This window comes from Malaclemys terrapin, chromosome 11, assembly GCF_027887155.1.
Source record: "Malaclemys terrapin pileata isolate rMalTer1 chromosome 11, rMalTer1.hap1, whole genome shotgun sequence".
In the NCBI taxonomy this organism is placed as follows: domain Eukaryota; kingdom Metazoa; phylum Chordata; order Testudines; family Emydidae; genus Malaclemys; species Malaclemys terrapin.
Window position 1 is genome coordinate 51,097,578 of NC_071515.1, and position 16,842 is coordinate 51,114,419.

The window sequence follows — 16,842 nt, forward strand, 5'->3', positions numbered from 1 at the left end:
TACTGAGATTCCATCTGCTTATTTTTGGAACGGTGAATGTTCAGAATACTAACAGTCTTCTGCCCTACTCAGTGTAGCATTCAAAGATAGTCACCCCAGTGTCTTGGCTAACACTTTGTTTTTCAAAGCACCATTACAGATTAATTGGCAGTAATACAAATACTCGCTGCTGGAGACAATATGTTACTGAGCACATTAGTGGGCCTTGACTACATATTATCACTTCACTACTAATAAATGCAGATAATTATCTCCTTAGCCTTGGTTTCAACATGATGAAATATTATATGAACAACTTAGTCTTACAGTCTGTCTGAAGTTCCCTTGTTTCATTCCCTTGCTTAGTCTTTTCCCCCATCTTTTTACTATGGCCTTAATTATATGAAAATCCTGGATCTGATCTCCCTCCACCTGAGGGGGAAATTCAGATGTGAATTTCTCAGCTTAAGTCCATCTTTAAATATAAAGCAGATAGTCTTTGTATATTTTAGTCTCTTTTACTAATTTTCATCTGAATTAGTTTGGATATTTTTTTACTTTAAGTTTCTGCGTATTCTCTCCCTTGTCAGTGGAATAAATAACACTATTTATGTTAAAAGGAAAAAGAGAGAGATACAGAGAAATAAAAGAAAAGTGGTAATCAACAAATGGGGACGTAGTTTGAGTCCACAGGAGGCTTTTTGCCTCAGGATTCTGATCCAGCAAAGCACTTGTGCAGGTGTGTAACTTTAAGCACATGAGTAGTCTCATTGAAGTTAATGGGACTACTCATGTGCTTAAAGTTATGCATGTATTTTGTTGTTCAGGGCTGAAAAGCACAAGCATCATAGGAGTGGGAAACACTGGGGAGTCAATCAAAAAGTAAATAATCAGGTGGTGAATGTTACATATTCTTCATGTCCCAAGAAGTGTTACAATACAATATATTTGTACAAACAAATTTAAGAATCTATTCCTCCTTTTCCACCCTGCCATGACTTTTTTTCTGTACAAATCTGAAGACCTGAAGAAGAGCTCTGTGTAAGCTTGAAAGCTAGTCTCTCTCACCCACAGAATTTGGTCCGACAAAAGATATTACCTCACGCACCTTAATGCTCTAAGATGCATTGAAGAAGCACTTTGATTTGACTAAGGCTATGTCTACACTACAGCTTATATTGGCATAACTTATGTCGCTCAGGGGGGTGAATAAATCACTTCTGTATTTACACTTACCGGTATATTGGCACTGCTGCGATCGATGCAGCAAGTATCGATTTATCCGGTCTGGTGAAGACACGCTAAAACGATGGGAGAGCACTCTCCCATCGATTTGTGTACTCCAGTTCCCTGAGAAGCATAAGGGAAGTCGACAGCAGACTCTCTCCTATCAACACAGTGCAGTGTAGCCACCGCAGTAAGTGGATCTAACTACATCAACTTCAGTTACTGGTTCAGAGGGATTTCTAGCCTGTGAAAGGAATACTTGGGGTTTTTAAGCTGCAAGCAAGTGCAGCTGGCTCCTCAAGAATCTCTGCAGCCAGCTTAAATCTTCATTTAGGGTGAGAATTGCTATTCATGTCCAATCTCTTCAGTATATTAATCTTAGATTGTGTTTTTGTTTATTTGCTAGGTAATCTGCTTTGATTTGTTTGTTAGCCCTTATAATCACTTAAAATCTATCTTTTGTAGTTAATACATTTGTTTTTGCTTTGTCACAAACCAGTGTGTGGGAGTTATAACTTGGGGTAAAAAGCTGTTTTATATTTCCTCTCCACATTGAGAGAGGGGGCAAATTTCATGAACCTACGCTGTACAGATCTCTGTGCAGTGCAGGATGGTATAATTTTGGGTTTACCCTCCAGATGGGGGTGTGCACTTGAGTATATGGGCAGTTCCTTAGCTGAAGCCTTCCCATGCAGAGCTGATCTCAGTGTCTGTATGTAGCTGCAACTGGATGTTTCCCTACCTGTTTGTGTGCTGGAGGGGGCTTGAGGGCCTGTCACAGCAGTACAGTGTAAAGGGAGCCTAGGCTGGTGGGTCAGGTGGCCTCAGTGGTACCCCCAGTTCCAGGTGGCAACCCGGGGGGGAACCCATCACCCTGTTTTGTTCTAATTTTAGTATAAACAAGGTTTATAAGAATTCACCAAGGGTGCCATATTGAAGACATTGTGAGTTTTGCCATTGCTTTCAACGGGAGAAGTATTGGAGTTCGACCGACTTCACCTCAGTGCCAATTTTTTCTTGGTTTTGTTTCTTGCAAACATGTCCAACAGAATACAGCATTAAGCTCGATCAAGTGCATAAGGAGTATTTCTCTTTATCTTCTTTTCAACTGATAAACTAAGGAAATTTAAGTTTATTTTAGGGTGAATGTTCCTTTTCTGTCTTGCTGGTCAGTCTGAATGGACAAATACTGGATACAATAGACGGAACCCTTTGATATATTCTTTGTCATGACTATGGGCCTCAAACCTAGGTCAGCAGGGTTCACAGGAGCAGCCATGCTCCAACTCTCCACCTGGCAGCCTGCTGACAACAGCATACCTAGGACCCACAAAGCCCAGTCCCAGTTTGAGGGTCCACCCCTGAGGTCCTATTGGCAGAGTCCCAGAGCAGCTGATTGGCCCACTGGTCCTGCTTATGCCAGCAGCAGGAACAGGAAGCTATCTGAACAATGAGAATCCATCCTTCTCCTGCTCCTCTGGTTTGACTCCTGCCATCGGACTTGTGGTTCCCGACTTCCAGTTTGTCTCCTGCCTCTGACCCCTTGGTATCCTGATCCAGTGACTCTTGACTCCTGTCTTATGACTTTGGACTCTGGCTCTGACCACTAGTCTGGCTGCCTACAACCTGTCTATGACAGCCTTCCCTTGTGCTTTCTGCTGGTGCCGCACACTTATGTGTTCGCAAATACCATCTATTCCACTATTTCTCAGAGCCACAATTGGAACAACATAAAGTCAGTCAAAGGTATAAAAACTTGCTTTAACATTATTACTTCTTTTGGTCTTCCTGCACTATTCTGTAGAGACTAGGAGCACAAGCTTCTACCTATCTTTGTTTATACCAAGAAGCTTGCCACCATTCACACTGTTTTCCCCTGCAAATTGAGCTCCTGCTTCTGTCACTGAGAGGCATCATTCACCAAGGAAACTAACTGAATGCAATGAGGTGTGGTTAGAGAGAGAATCTCATAAGAGTTTTCAATCCAGCACTTACATTTTCAGAATCAGAAAAAGAATACAAATACATAAAAAGAGAGTTAAAACCAGCCCTCTGAAGAAAAAGGAAAATAAAAAAACTGCAAGAGCCCAAAATGAAAAGTGAAAACACAAATTCATCTTGCTTTCCATTGCTTTTAGCTTGCCTGAATCTAAACTTGCCTGTTCTGACTTAACACCTGTATGATTCTTGTCTATGTAGGGTCAGTTTATGTGTTAACCTCAATGATCACGAAAGCAACAGTAGAATTTTAAGAGATCCCAGATGGGAACAGTTTTCTAATGAGACCCTTGCTGTATGCTCATGACATTAATCTTACCGCAAGTGATATTGAGGCTGTCAGAATCCTCCTATCTGTTCAAAACCTGTGTTTCTGGTTTATTTTTATTGATTCCCCTTCCTTCTACGTTTTCCAGTATTTTCACCACAACTACAAAATAAAACTCAACTTGTAGAAATATTATAGCTCTCCAAATAACTGTGAATTACTTGGGGGTATGGAGGGAAGGGAAGGGGAGGGGAGGGAAGGTTTGCCAGAAAACTACTGGGAGAATTAATATCTAAATTGATAATTCCATTTGTGTTCCTTTTATCTGGCATGTTTTCCCTAGAATGTGTGAAAGTTTGCTTCTGAAACAAATAAAAGGAACGTGTTACTTCACCACTGACCTATGGATGAGTGTGGCAAACCAAGTTTGTCTTAATAGTCTTATTTTCCATTGAGCAATCAGTATTGACTTGTTATGTGACCTTATATTGGAGTCAATATTTTCAAAAGTGATTAGTGGTTAGAGTACCTCAATTTTGGGTGCCCAGTTTAAGACACTTTAGGATCTGATTTTGAGGATCTGCTGAACACCTCTTGAAAATCAAGCTTTTAAAAAGTGTTTCAAGTTGGTCCCCCAAAACTTGAGACTATCAAAAATCACTGGTCACTTTAAAAAAAATCCTGATCCCCATATACTAGTTGTATCATAAAAGCAGTCTGGATGTTATTTATTGGTTACTCATCTATGCTATACAAAACACAGAGGGAGACATGATCTCTTCCCCAAGGAGCTTGAAAAGTAGTCTTTCAATTATAAATAAGCATTTAACAGAAGGGTGCACACTAGGGCTAATATTTTGTACTTCATACAACAGATTAATAGTAATTTTGGTAGTGCTAATAAATAGCATCTAAGTGCTCAGTCTGTGATGAAGATTATGCTCTTCATTGTAGTCTTAAATGTGGACAGAAAAAGGCATTGGAATGTCTTATAATCAAGAAATCTTCACAATTTTGCCTATGGAGTAATGAACTCAGTGAAGGATGACTCATAGATTTTAAGGTCAGAAAGGACCATTAGATCGTTTAGTCTGACCCTCCTGTATAACACAGGCCATAGAATTCCATCCAGTTACTACTGTATTGAGCCTGATAACTTGTGCTTGACTAAAACATATCTCCCTGAAAGGCATCCAGTCTTTCTCTGAAGTCTTCAAGAGATGGAGAATCCATCACTTATCTTGGCAGTTTGTTCCGTTTGTTAATTATCCTCACTGTTAATGTGTGTCTGATTTCTAACTTGAAATTGTCTGGCTTCAGCTTCCAGCCATTGGTTCTTGTTAGGCTAGAAATTATTCCAACTGTAAAGTAAGCAGGAGATGAATGCTTTTTAATTAACTTTTCCCTTTGTGTTGAACTTCCCAGTGAAATTCTTGGTTGCAGATAGTCTATTGAGTAATGAGTGCCTTTGAGATTGACAGGGAAATATACATTTGTTCACTGGTTTGTAGAGGCTGATATAAATTTTCAGATGGAAATATAGGATCTGTCTATTGTATGTAAACCAAGTTGCTGTCAGTCAGTATTCAACAGCATCCATCACCAACTGCCAATTAATTGTCATCATTAGGGCTTAGAGTTCACAACCCTTAAAAATGAACAGGGAAAGTTCAAAGATCCTAGTGATACTATCTCAGGATATTTATCTGCAGAGTCCATGAGAAAGAATTGCTGGCAGGGCCGGATTAAGGCAGGGGCTTTAGGGGCTGTAGCCCAGGGCCCCAGCTCAAGGAGGGCCTGGCAAAAATAAATAAAGGTTGTCATTTTTTTAATCTGAGAGGCAGTGCAGCCTAGTGGATGGGGCATTGGACTGGGAGCTGGTAGACCTAGATTCTATTTGCAACCCTGCCACTGACCTTCTGTATGACCTTAGCCAAGTAACATTACTTCTCTGTGCCTCTGTTCCTCCTACCCTTTGTTAGGTTTGTCTGTCTAGACGGTAAGCTCTTTGGGGCAAAGACTTTCTCTTCCTATGTGTTTGTAAAGTACCAAGCCCAAAAGAGCCTGAAGAAGGATTCTTCCTGATGGGAATTCCTCAGTGAGGTTCTCCAGCATGACTGCAAAACTAGAAATGATTAATTATAAATGAGAACGAACTTGTCCTACATTGGATTGGAATGCTAAGCAAATTTGTAAAGCCAAGACAAATGTGACTAGCATTAAATTCTGCCAGCAGGACAATAGATGATTCTGATCACATAGCATATATAATTATTTTCTTCATGATAAATTCAAGTCCTCAATCTGGTGTCAAAGGACAAATAAAGCTTAAAATGTGAGCTATGCAAAAATGGTGATTTTTCACTCAGTATCTAGAATTATGAAATAATTCATTTTTTTATTTATATATATATATCTATAGAGAGAAAGAGAGATCACACATAACAAATAAAGAATGACATGGATTCTCTTACAGTTTTATACAGGTTTCTACACGGAAAAGTTTTTTTTAAGGGTTTTACATTTTCTTGTAACACTTTTATATTATTGAGATTTCATGTTAGTAGGAGATCGGAACATTTTATAACACTGTAAAGATTTCCATCAATGAATTCCTTTCAGTAACTTAGCCATTCTGCTCTCTGGGTGAAATGTTAGTCTGTATAAATTACATGTTTGATGTGCCCGTGTACTGTATTTACTTACTTATATTGGATTATAATTCCATTAGATATTTTCTCTCTGGAACCAATTTTATTTGTATGATAGGAATTATTTCCTTCACTACTATTGAAAAATGCAGCTTTTAAGGCCCTCAGTTTAGTGGGCATTGAACTGTTAGCTGAGCAGATTCTAAAATTGGTTTTAAACTAGCTCAAGCAAACATTGTTTAAACAGGATTAGTTTGGCCACAGTAGACCATTCTAAAATCAGGTCAGTCTAACAGTGTAAATCCCAGAGCGGGCTAATCAATAGCAGATTTAAAAATAATTATATTATACTGGTCTACAAAGCCCTAACAAACACTGCCTGCATCAAATGTAAACTGTGATTTTCAAAAGAATCTGGACAGCTTTGAAAATCTCAGCCTTCAATTCCAGGGTAGACAGAGGCCTTAGGAAAAAAGGTTATTCAATGTTCATTTAACTAAGTAGAGTGATTCATTAGGCAGCATCTTCCCTTTTTGAGTCAGTACTGATCTAATGCTCCAGAAAATTGCTGGAAGGCGCAGTCTCTTGAATGAGATCCAAAACCAAAGTATTTCCTACTTGGGTTCATTAAGAATTCCATGGCTCTTTTCAAGGAGAAGAGAGGTGTCTTTGTCAAATCCCAAAAGAGGTTGTTACAATCTACCTGGATTTCTCATACAGTTTCAATTGGTTATCATCCTCTGCTTCACTTATTTGTCCTGTCCGCTGCTGTTTCTTAGTAAAAACCTTTTAAAATTTCACAAAGAGGTGGCAGCATTTAGATGGTGCATGAGGTGTTCTATATAGTACTTATCTACAGTTTAGTTCACGAAGCATTTTCAGATCCTCGGATGATCAACTTTGTGAAATGCAGCATTTGCTAGTAAGAAATTGCAAAAATGATGTTATTGTAGTTAAAACAGTTAACTGTTTTAAATATCCATACAGATCAGAAGTTCATAAAGAGCTTAATTGTTCCAAAACCTACAGCTCAGATTTCAGAAAAGATGTGATATTCATAATATTTCTTGTATCATGTAACTTGTATTCAACATATCTAACGTAAGTGTGTTTAATATTTGTTGGGAAGACTGCATTATTTAGTGACAGTGGATGAGCACTGAGCTTTCAAAATCAGGCTTAAATCTGGCATAGGCTTTGTGCTGGCCTTCTGCACGGGGTGGCTTTCACCCCAGGTGACCTGAGGCAGAATGCATGATTCAGAAATTTTCCATAGCAAAAAGACGACAACTTAAACAATTCCTCAGAATGAGCCAAAAGTATTGCTGACAACAATATGAGTGAGTGGCTAGAGATAAGGAAAAGTTCAATAACATGGTGAAGAGGATAGTGTGATATTCAGATCAGAAGAGAGGAAAATATAATAAGACTAAACATTCAGAACAAGATACTGTTGTATTAAAAAAGAAAATGATGCAATAACAGAGGAAAGAAGTACAGTGACCCTGCAGAATTACCAGAGAAAAATAGCACAGTGATATCAGGAAGGGAAAAGAGAAAGAAACACCATATTGATGTTGGGAACTCAGACAATGAGGTGCATGAAAAAGAGGAGGCAGAATGGCATGCTTTGATGAACATTTTACTTGGTACAATATTGACAAAGAGTGAGACAGAGTATATTCATAGGTGAGGTAAATATATAGTCGTTAGATAGACAATGGGAAAGGAATCTGCAACCTTAAAATAGTTTGGGATTGTCTGTGGTTGCAGATCTGGCTACAAAGACCACAGACAGATCTGAGGGAAAAGTAAGGAGATGGGGAATATTAGTTGCAGGTAAGAAAGGGGAAATATGGTTGAAGTTCAGGAAAAATATTCGGATCACTGGCCCATTGGAGACTAAAACTTCAAATGTAGTTCTTCCAGTTTCCAGGTTGTGGACTCCTTCCTTTCATAAATTTAAAAGAAATCTCCTTTTTGCTGTTATTGCCTAGAAACATTTCTGTGCACTCTACTTGTGTTACTTTGTGTTCTTGTGCCAAGATTTCTCATTTTTATGCTGTTGTTTTTTTCTGTGTCTGACTCTTTTTGTTTTAGGTTTGTCCTCACTTTAATATAAATGAAAGTGCTACTGCCATTGGTGTAAGGCAGAACTGAGATTGTGTAATAACTTACTTGAAGTTCAAGAGTTTTAATACAAATATTCTTGTCTCTGATCATACAGAACAAAACTAGGTTAGTCCCCCATTAGTGCTGTCTGCTATTGCTGTTGCTGCTATTGCTGTTGAGTACTCACTGTGTGACTATGTCCACAAATATGTTGTTCTTGGTCCCTTTTCAAGCCAACAGAGATTAGCCAGATGGGGCTGGAAAGGACCAACACTTGAGCTATTTACTCATCAAGTCCTGCATATGCATGAATTTGTTTAAATTATGTTCACTGAGGAAAACTCAACTTCTACCTCTACAATTGTAGAGGATACAATTCTGTGAGGCACTAAATGCTTCTTTAACAAACTTGCCAGTGCTGTAGTGCTGCAGCAAGTTTGCCTCAGTTTTCCCTGATATTCTTTGGCCTACTCAGGCCAGGGGTGTAACCAGTCACAGAGTCCAGCACCTTCTGGGCCTCAGTGTCTTTTAGCAAAATCCAACCAAAAATATCAACCAACCAACCCTTCCATCCAGCTGGGCTCAGTGGGGTGCTTCTTTCTCACAGGTTCACTCATTGTCTTTTCCCAGGCCTCGTTGCCAGCTCCTGTTCCTCAAACAGCCCCCTTGCCCAGGACTGGCACACTCCTCCCCTTTCTCAGGGGTTCAGGCAGGCTGTCACAGGTCAGAATTCCTGCCTTCAGTCAGTTGTCCAGCACACCCTGAGAGTAGTCCTCTTCTATTTGCTTCTCAACCTTCTTACAGGCTGCTTCCCAGAAAGAAGGAATTCCCCACCTCAACTCTTCTCTGGGATTCCCTTGTCCAAGGGAGCTCACCCAGCTCATTATGGAAATCCCCAGCTCTATCCCAGCTGATTCTGATAACTGAAGGAATGCTCTACACAGCAGCTGGGGGAGAGCGGGTGATTCCCAGCTTGGGTAAACATGCACACACTAGCTCTGCTTGAACAAGGTGCTAAAAATACACAGTGTTGGCTGTGGCAGCATGAGTGGTAGCTCAAGCTGAGTGCCCGAGTGCATGCCCTGTGGGGTCAGGCAGGATTGTGCTCAGGCAGCTAGCCTGAGCCACTGCTCATGTCACAGCCACACGGCTGTTTTTAGTGTGCTTGCTCGAGCAGAGCTAGTGTGTGTATGTGTACTTGAGCTGAGAAGTACACTTCCCAGCTGTTGTAGACATACCCTATGTCAAGTCAACTGATCTCCAACTGATCAGGATCAGCTGTTGGGGAGGGGGTAGCTGATGCATCACAGGCTAAGCCCTTAAAGGGCTTTCTATAACAACTTTCTATCAGGCACCGGAATAGCCTTCTATCATGTTTAAATCATGTTTTTGTCTTTTGCTTATGTGTTGTCTTCAGTGTGTCTTTCTTCCTGACTTTGAATGGATTACTACAGTTATTCACTGTACTAAACTACAAATTTGTTGCTAGCGACCCTATGCCTGGCTTTCAATAGGTTTTTATTCTGGAGTTTTTCTCTCATGCACATGGTGAATTTCTATGGCATTCCCAGATTCTCACTTATCCAGCATGCCTTGAAATTCATCATCAATATTTCAGCAGTTCATGGCAATCAAAGCTTATGTTAAATCTAAAAGCCTATTATGGTTACTACAGGGTAAAAATGTCTGATCCTGAAGTATCAACATTGCAACAAACGTTCATTCGATCCATCATAGTTCATTCGATCCATCATAGTATCTTGTTTCAACATGTTCTACAAAGAGGTAAAATGTCTCACATCTGTGGTTCAAAACAATTCTATTAAATGAATATAGCACTGTATTTTAATTAATGGTAACTTGTAAAAGAATAATTGATTTGTCCAAATAGCCCTTTTTGGGATTTGCAGTCCAACTGATTCTATAAATATAGTAAAGGAGTCTGACTACTCAATTATCATTTAAGGTCCCCATCCAGCAAAACACATAGGCACATTCTTAATTTTAACCATATGACTCATTCCATAGTCTTTAATTAGACTACTTATGTGTTTAAAGCTAAGCATGTGTTTAAGTGCTTTGCAGAATAGAGTTGTAGGCCGATATTTTTAAAGGCACCTAACTGCCATTGATTTCAAGCCTAAGTACTTTAAAAAAATATGGGCTTTAGTGCTTTGATAACTATTAAATATTCAGGATTCAAAACTGGGTGGGGCTTGTAAGGTGGACATGAAACAAGGTATGAAATGAACAGAAAGTATGGCATGTATTTCCAGTTTGAATTATAAGAAAGACAGTAACATAAGTGAATATTTGTAAAGTATCCATGTAATTCAGTTTCTACTACAAATTCAAGTACCGAAATGAAAAATGGTAAGCATGACTTAGTGGAATATTAATAGTGTTAAGTGCAATTTATATAATAAAGTTGGAAAGATAGAAAAGTAAGGAAAGATGGAAGAGTGTCAAAGGTCTTTATTGAGAGCCAGAGAGGTGAAAAATGAATAATAAAGAGGTAGTGGTAAAAGAGGTGGGTTAAAAATATGAGAAATTACAAAGAAAACTACAGTAAGCAGATACCATAAGGATGAGAACAGAAAATGTGTGTCCCAACTATTAATTAATTTCAAATGACGGAATGCTCTACTCATGGGGAACCTAACTACTAAGGCTTTTGTTTGAGACAACTGATTAATTATCGAGCTAGGGGAAGTATTAGATTGAGTGCTTCAGGAAGTGATTTCTGTGTCTTGTTCTTTATTGGTGATCTGTAAGAAAGGTCAAATACCAATAGTTCTAAAGAAAATGTAGATCTAAAAGACTTTGCAAACATCAGAAGGACAAAGAAATAATATAAAGGGACTGAGAGGTTAGGAATATGGACAAGAAAAGAACAGATGGTGGCTGATCTTGGAAAAGCTAATACATTAAAGGAAAGGAAATCTGTAACACAAATGGGAGGGAGAAACTACCAACACAAATCTGACTTTTGTATTTATTTTTCAAGTTTTAAATGATCACTTGGTCAACACAGTGACACAGTAAATAAAATGTTTGTAGCCGTTTTGTACATCACACTCCCAGATCATGATAAATAGCTGCAAAATCTATAGAGCTGAGGAGTAAAAGCTCCGGAACTGTTAAATGGTAATTTAATCATGGGCCACATTCTTTCCCTGCTCCTTGTGCTGCATAAGGCCCATTTGACACCACTGTATTTAGAGCAGAGGACACTGTCTTTCAAGTTGTCACATAACACCTCCTGGTTCTTGAACACCAGTCTTCTAGTCAGGGGACAGAATCTGTGGCTCTGTCTATTTGCAGGCTGATTAGAATGGTATTAGGGAGATGGTGAACCCTGTGGGATGGAAAAGGATGTTGAAGGTTCCTGAACACCAAGCAGTTTTTATCTTCCAAATTGCTAAAACTTTACAGTCTAGAGAAACAAGAAATGGCAGCCAAATCTTGACAATTCTCACTCATAATGACAATCCAGGGATATAACTCCCTTTGTTTTAGTCACAAGGAGTTCTTTACCATGCCTTAGGGGACACCCCAATAATAGAAAAGCAACATAAGCACAATTGAGCTTGCATATGATGATGATTACCGACAGGAAAATAAGTAAAAACAAAAGAACAATGATTACTTCAGTTATAATATCTTCTGTATGTCTCTTTGTGAGAGAAATATATTCCCCCCCAAATTTGTAGAGTCCTAGTTCAGTATATCCCAGATAATGAAACCATTTTATAGATGGCCAAAGAAACTTCACTTAAGTGAATGCTATTTGGTACATCATGGATAACCTAAACAATTTATAAATGAACATAGCGGAGCTTAACTAAGTCTATGAAACAAGGAAGTATTTAAGTTGCTTACTAAAAAGAAGCCATTCAAGAAGCTGTCTTGAGACCAGAGAATTAATAAATATTAAGACTCTTAAATCCTATTGGAGTACCACTGTTTCTCACTGTTTACCAAAGGTTAGCTTATGTTTCCTTTCTAGGAATACATGGTTTAACATTTTGGTGTTTAACAGGAGGAGCTGTTAGTACTTAAATACCATAGCATTTCAATAAGTAATTACAAGCACATTTAAATCTAATTCCTTGGCAGTGCTTTTAAAACTTTATCTCACCAACACATGCTGAGGTCCTGGTGATATTCTCATCTCTACCTGGAAGGTTGCTTCTGCTTGATGCAGCTCTGTAGCTGTTTCCTTCTAGCTGTTTTGGTTGTAAAGACAGGCTGAGCAGAGCTGTGGGGCTGCGATGAATGCTGCCAAGTGGAGGTTGGGAGCAGAATGTACTGCTTTTTGCTCAGTTCAGAAAGTTGTTATACCTTCTCTTTCCTATAATTTCATAGAAGGAGGAAAGCACACCTCTTTCAGGTTTGGCTAGATTTAAAATTAGCTGTTGTCAACCGTTCATTGTCTCAGCATCTTTCTAGGTTGACTTGTTAGCAGTTTCAGCTCACGAGTGATCTGCTACTTCATATGCAGCAGAGTTGTAATTTTTCCTTAACTTGACGATTATACAGCTTTTGTCTTCATAGAAAGGAATTCTCATGTTTAAAGTTAGAGTTTTAACTTTTTTCTTCTATTCAGTCTGTTTTCTGACATCTCTCTTTAGTTTCATCTGGGCTTGGCAACAGTTGAAATTCTATTCCAAATAACTCAAAACACTCTTCCTTTCTAAATTAAAAGTTATTCAGCTCACAAAAATGGTCTTTTTAAACATAGCTAATTCTTAAAGAGAGTTTTTAAACTTGAATTGTTATTTAATAAGTCATTGTCCTTTTTCTTAGCAATCTTTGGAGAGATGATTTTTCTTTAAGAGTTTGGTAAAGAAGTTGTGAAAGCATTACCAGATTTAATTCCCCAATTAATATGAATATTCTATATTCAATGGCTTCTTACATTAATCACCAGTTACAACATAAAATAACCTTGTTATATTTCTACCTGAAACATCTCCAGTTCACATAACAATGGCATTAGGAAGTTATCACATACAAAATATTTGGAAATACACATCTTAAAAGGAACTAATTTTAAGCATTTAAGAGTCACTTATGATGGCAAATAAATTCATTTATGTTGGCAAAGAAATTCATTTATTCATTCATCTCTATTCCAGCCCCAGAGATACGCCTCCCTCATCTTTCTGTCTTACTCAGAAAAGGTCAAGCTAACATAGCACCAGAATAGACGGTTTATGCACTGTTATGATGACACAATGGCCCATGATTTGGCCCAAAATGAACAATATCTTGCAAATACTTTAACTAACCAACCAGCACCAATATTCTGGAAGAATTAATTGCCTCTGAAAAAACCAAGGATTTTACAAGAAAATACACAGTATAACATTCATTAGGGTTATGGCAAGAACTGAGCACTCAAGGTATGGCTTATTCAGAAAAAAATAGGCCTGAAAAACAGAGAGAAGTTGTGTGGAAACTAGCCAGGAGCAGGGCCACCCAGAGGATTCCGGGAGCCTGGGGACTTTGGTGGCAGGGGGGCCCCGCCGCCGAATTGCCGCCAAAGACTCGGCACTTCAGCAGCGGATCCCGGGGTGGAAGGGCCCCCGTCCGCGGGTCTTCAGGGTACTTCGGCATCGGGTCCCGGAGTGGAAGGACCCCCCACCGCCGAACTGCTGCCGAAGACCCGGAGCGGAAGAAGCTCCGGGGGCCCGGGCCACGCAAGAGTTTTCCAGGGCCTCTGGAGGGAGTGAAGGACCCCGCTCCAGGGGCCCTGAAAAACTCTCATGGGGGCCTCTGCGGCAAATTGCCCCACTTGCCCCCCCCCGGGCAGCCCTGGCCAGGAGTGAAATGCAGAAGAAAGAGGTGGGGTCTTAGGGCCCAGATACTCAAAGTTGTTTAGAAGCCTAGCTCCTATTTGATATGAGTCTCTAGGTGCCACAGTAATGCCTGCACCCATACACACACTATGTACCATTGGCAGGGACACTACATCATCAATATTAGTACTCGAGCAGGAGTAATCTAGTGGTTAGGGCATTTATCTGGGATATAGAACACCTGGGTTCAAGTCCCTGCTCCAATTAAAGCAGAATGGGGATTTAAATGTGGGCTTCCTATGTCCAAGGTGAGCACAGGAGCCGACTTTCCAATGTGCTGAGGGGTGCTTGATCCCCGGCAATGTCCTAGGCTTAGCCCCCCACTCCACCACTTACCCTCAAGACCCCACCCTGCTCCGCCTCCTCTCAGCTCACCTGAGCCCTTAAGAAAGTAGCACAGAGTTGTATCTGACTGATATAGTCTTTTAAACCTGATTTCTCTTGATTCAGACAAGAATGATGCACGGTTTTTTTCTGTCTCGCCCCCCCCCCTGAAATTTGTCCCTGAGCCCTTAAGAAAGTAGCACAGAGTTGTATCTGACTGATATAGTCTTTTAAACCTGATTTCTCTTGATTCAGACAAGAATGATGCACGGTTTTTTTCTGTCTCGCCCCCCCCCCCCCCCCCCTCGCTTAGTCACTGTATAGCTGTTATTTCAGATTGTTATGCTAAATGTTATTATATCTGTTGACCTTAACTAGTACAGTTTTCCCTCTTAAGTCACTGGATTTAATTGGAGTTCTGCTTACTGAGCTGTAAATAAAGTCTGCTGTTCAGAGAATTCTTTCTGTGTAAAATAGATGAACATTTCAGGCTGCAACGTCTGTTGATTATTATGATATACTCATGGATTACTATCAGGGCACAAAAAGTACTGGGTCAGGGTCATCGCTGGTGTTCAGTTCCACTGAAGGCAATAGAGTTAGATTAAGGATGAATCTAACCCCATGTATTTTTCATGCATTAAATTAAAGGATATTAACCTGTTTATTTCAGTAAAAGGAGGACAAAGGAACAACAGAGGCATACAATAGACATATATAATTCTAAGACTAAATGGAAATCCCTTTAAAAAAGCATAAAGATTGCTACCTTTTACAGCCAGGTTTAATAATTACATACATACAGCAGACAGTGCTGGGAGCTTTTTAGGGTGGTAAAATTGGAGATAGCAATTCCTGTGAGATTTTATGAGGAACAGTTATGTCTGAAAAACATTTTTTTTATAAATTCTAGAAAATGATTGATTTATTTAAGGGCTATCTGGTTATACAATGTTTTTGTAATAAAATAGTCATTGATTTCAAATACACAAAGTCCAAAGTGATGACAAAAAAGGACCTTCTCAGAAGAAATGTTGTAACTGGTAACTGTGCTCAACTGCCTTCCCCAAAACAATTCCCCCCTCTTGTATCTTTAATTGCTGTGATATTGGGGTACACTTTCCCAGGTCTGATAGTAACCAGTGCTGAGTTAACCAGAATTACTCATAATTAATCAGAGTGAAACTTTAACATGTCAATTCTAAGAAAAACAAAAACCAAAGATTTAGGCTATTTTAGATTACAAGGTCCCAATTGACTACTGTGTTACCATTCTTAGGCCAATTTAGCTACACTGAAATCAATGGAACATGTAAAATTGGAGGAACACAGTGACGCTTCACCTCCAAGTTATACTATGGACCCCACTTTGTCCTCCCTGAACTCATTGGTGAAACTTCTATAGATAGAGCTGGTCAATATTTAGAATTAAAAAACAAACAAACTAGGGCTGTCAATTAGTCACCGTTAACTCACTCGATTTTAATCGCACTGTTAAACAATAGAATACCAATTGAAATTTATTAAATATTTTTAGCTGTTTTTCTATGTTTTCAAATATATTGATTTTAATTACAACACAGAATACAAAGTGCACAGTGCTCACTTTATATTATTTTGATTACAAATATTTGCACAATAAAAATGACAAACAATAGTATTTTTCAATTCACCTCATACAAGTACTGTAATGCAATCTCTTTATCGTGAACGTGCAGCTTATAAATATAGATATTTTTTGTTACATTGCATTCAAAAATAAAGCAATGTAAAACTTTAGCGCCTACAAGTACACTCAGTCCTACTTCTTGTTCAGCCAACCGCTCAGACAAACAAGTTGGTTTACATTTGCAGGAGATAATGCTGCCCGCTTCTTATTTACAATGTCATCTGAAAGTGAGAACAGGAGTTTGCATGGCACTTTTGTAGCCAGCATTGCAAGGTATTTATGTGCCAGATATGCTAAATATTTTTATGCCCCTTTATCCTTTGGCCAGCATTCCAGGGGACATACTTCCATGCTGATGACACTCGTTTAAAAAAAAATCCAATAACTAAATTTGTGACTGAACTCTTTGGGTGAGAATTGTATGTCTCCTGATCTGTTTTACCCTCATTTTGCCATATATTTCGTGTTCCAGCCGTCTCGGATGATGACCCAGCACATGTTGTTTTTTTTAAGAACACTTTCATTGCAGAGTTGATGAAACGCAAAGAAGGTACCAATGTGAGATTTTTAAAGATAGCTGAAGTGTCTTCCAAAATCTGAGAGGGACGAGGTGTCGAGCATACTTTCAGAAGTCTTAAAAGAGCAAGACTCCGATGCCACCAAACTGAACCACCAAACAAGAAAATCAACCTTCTGCTGGTGGCATCTGACTCAGATGATGAAAATGAATGTGCCTCAGTCCGCACTGCT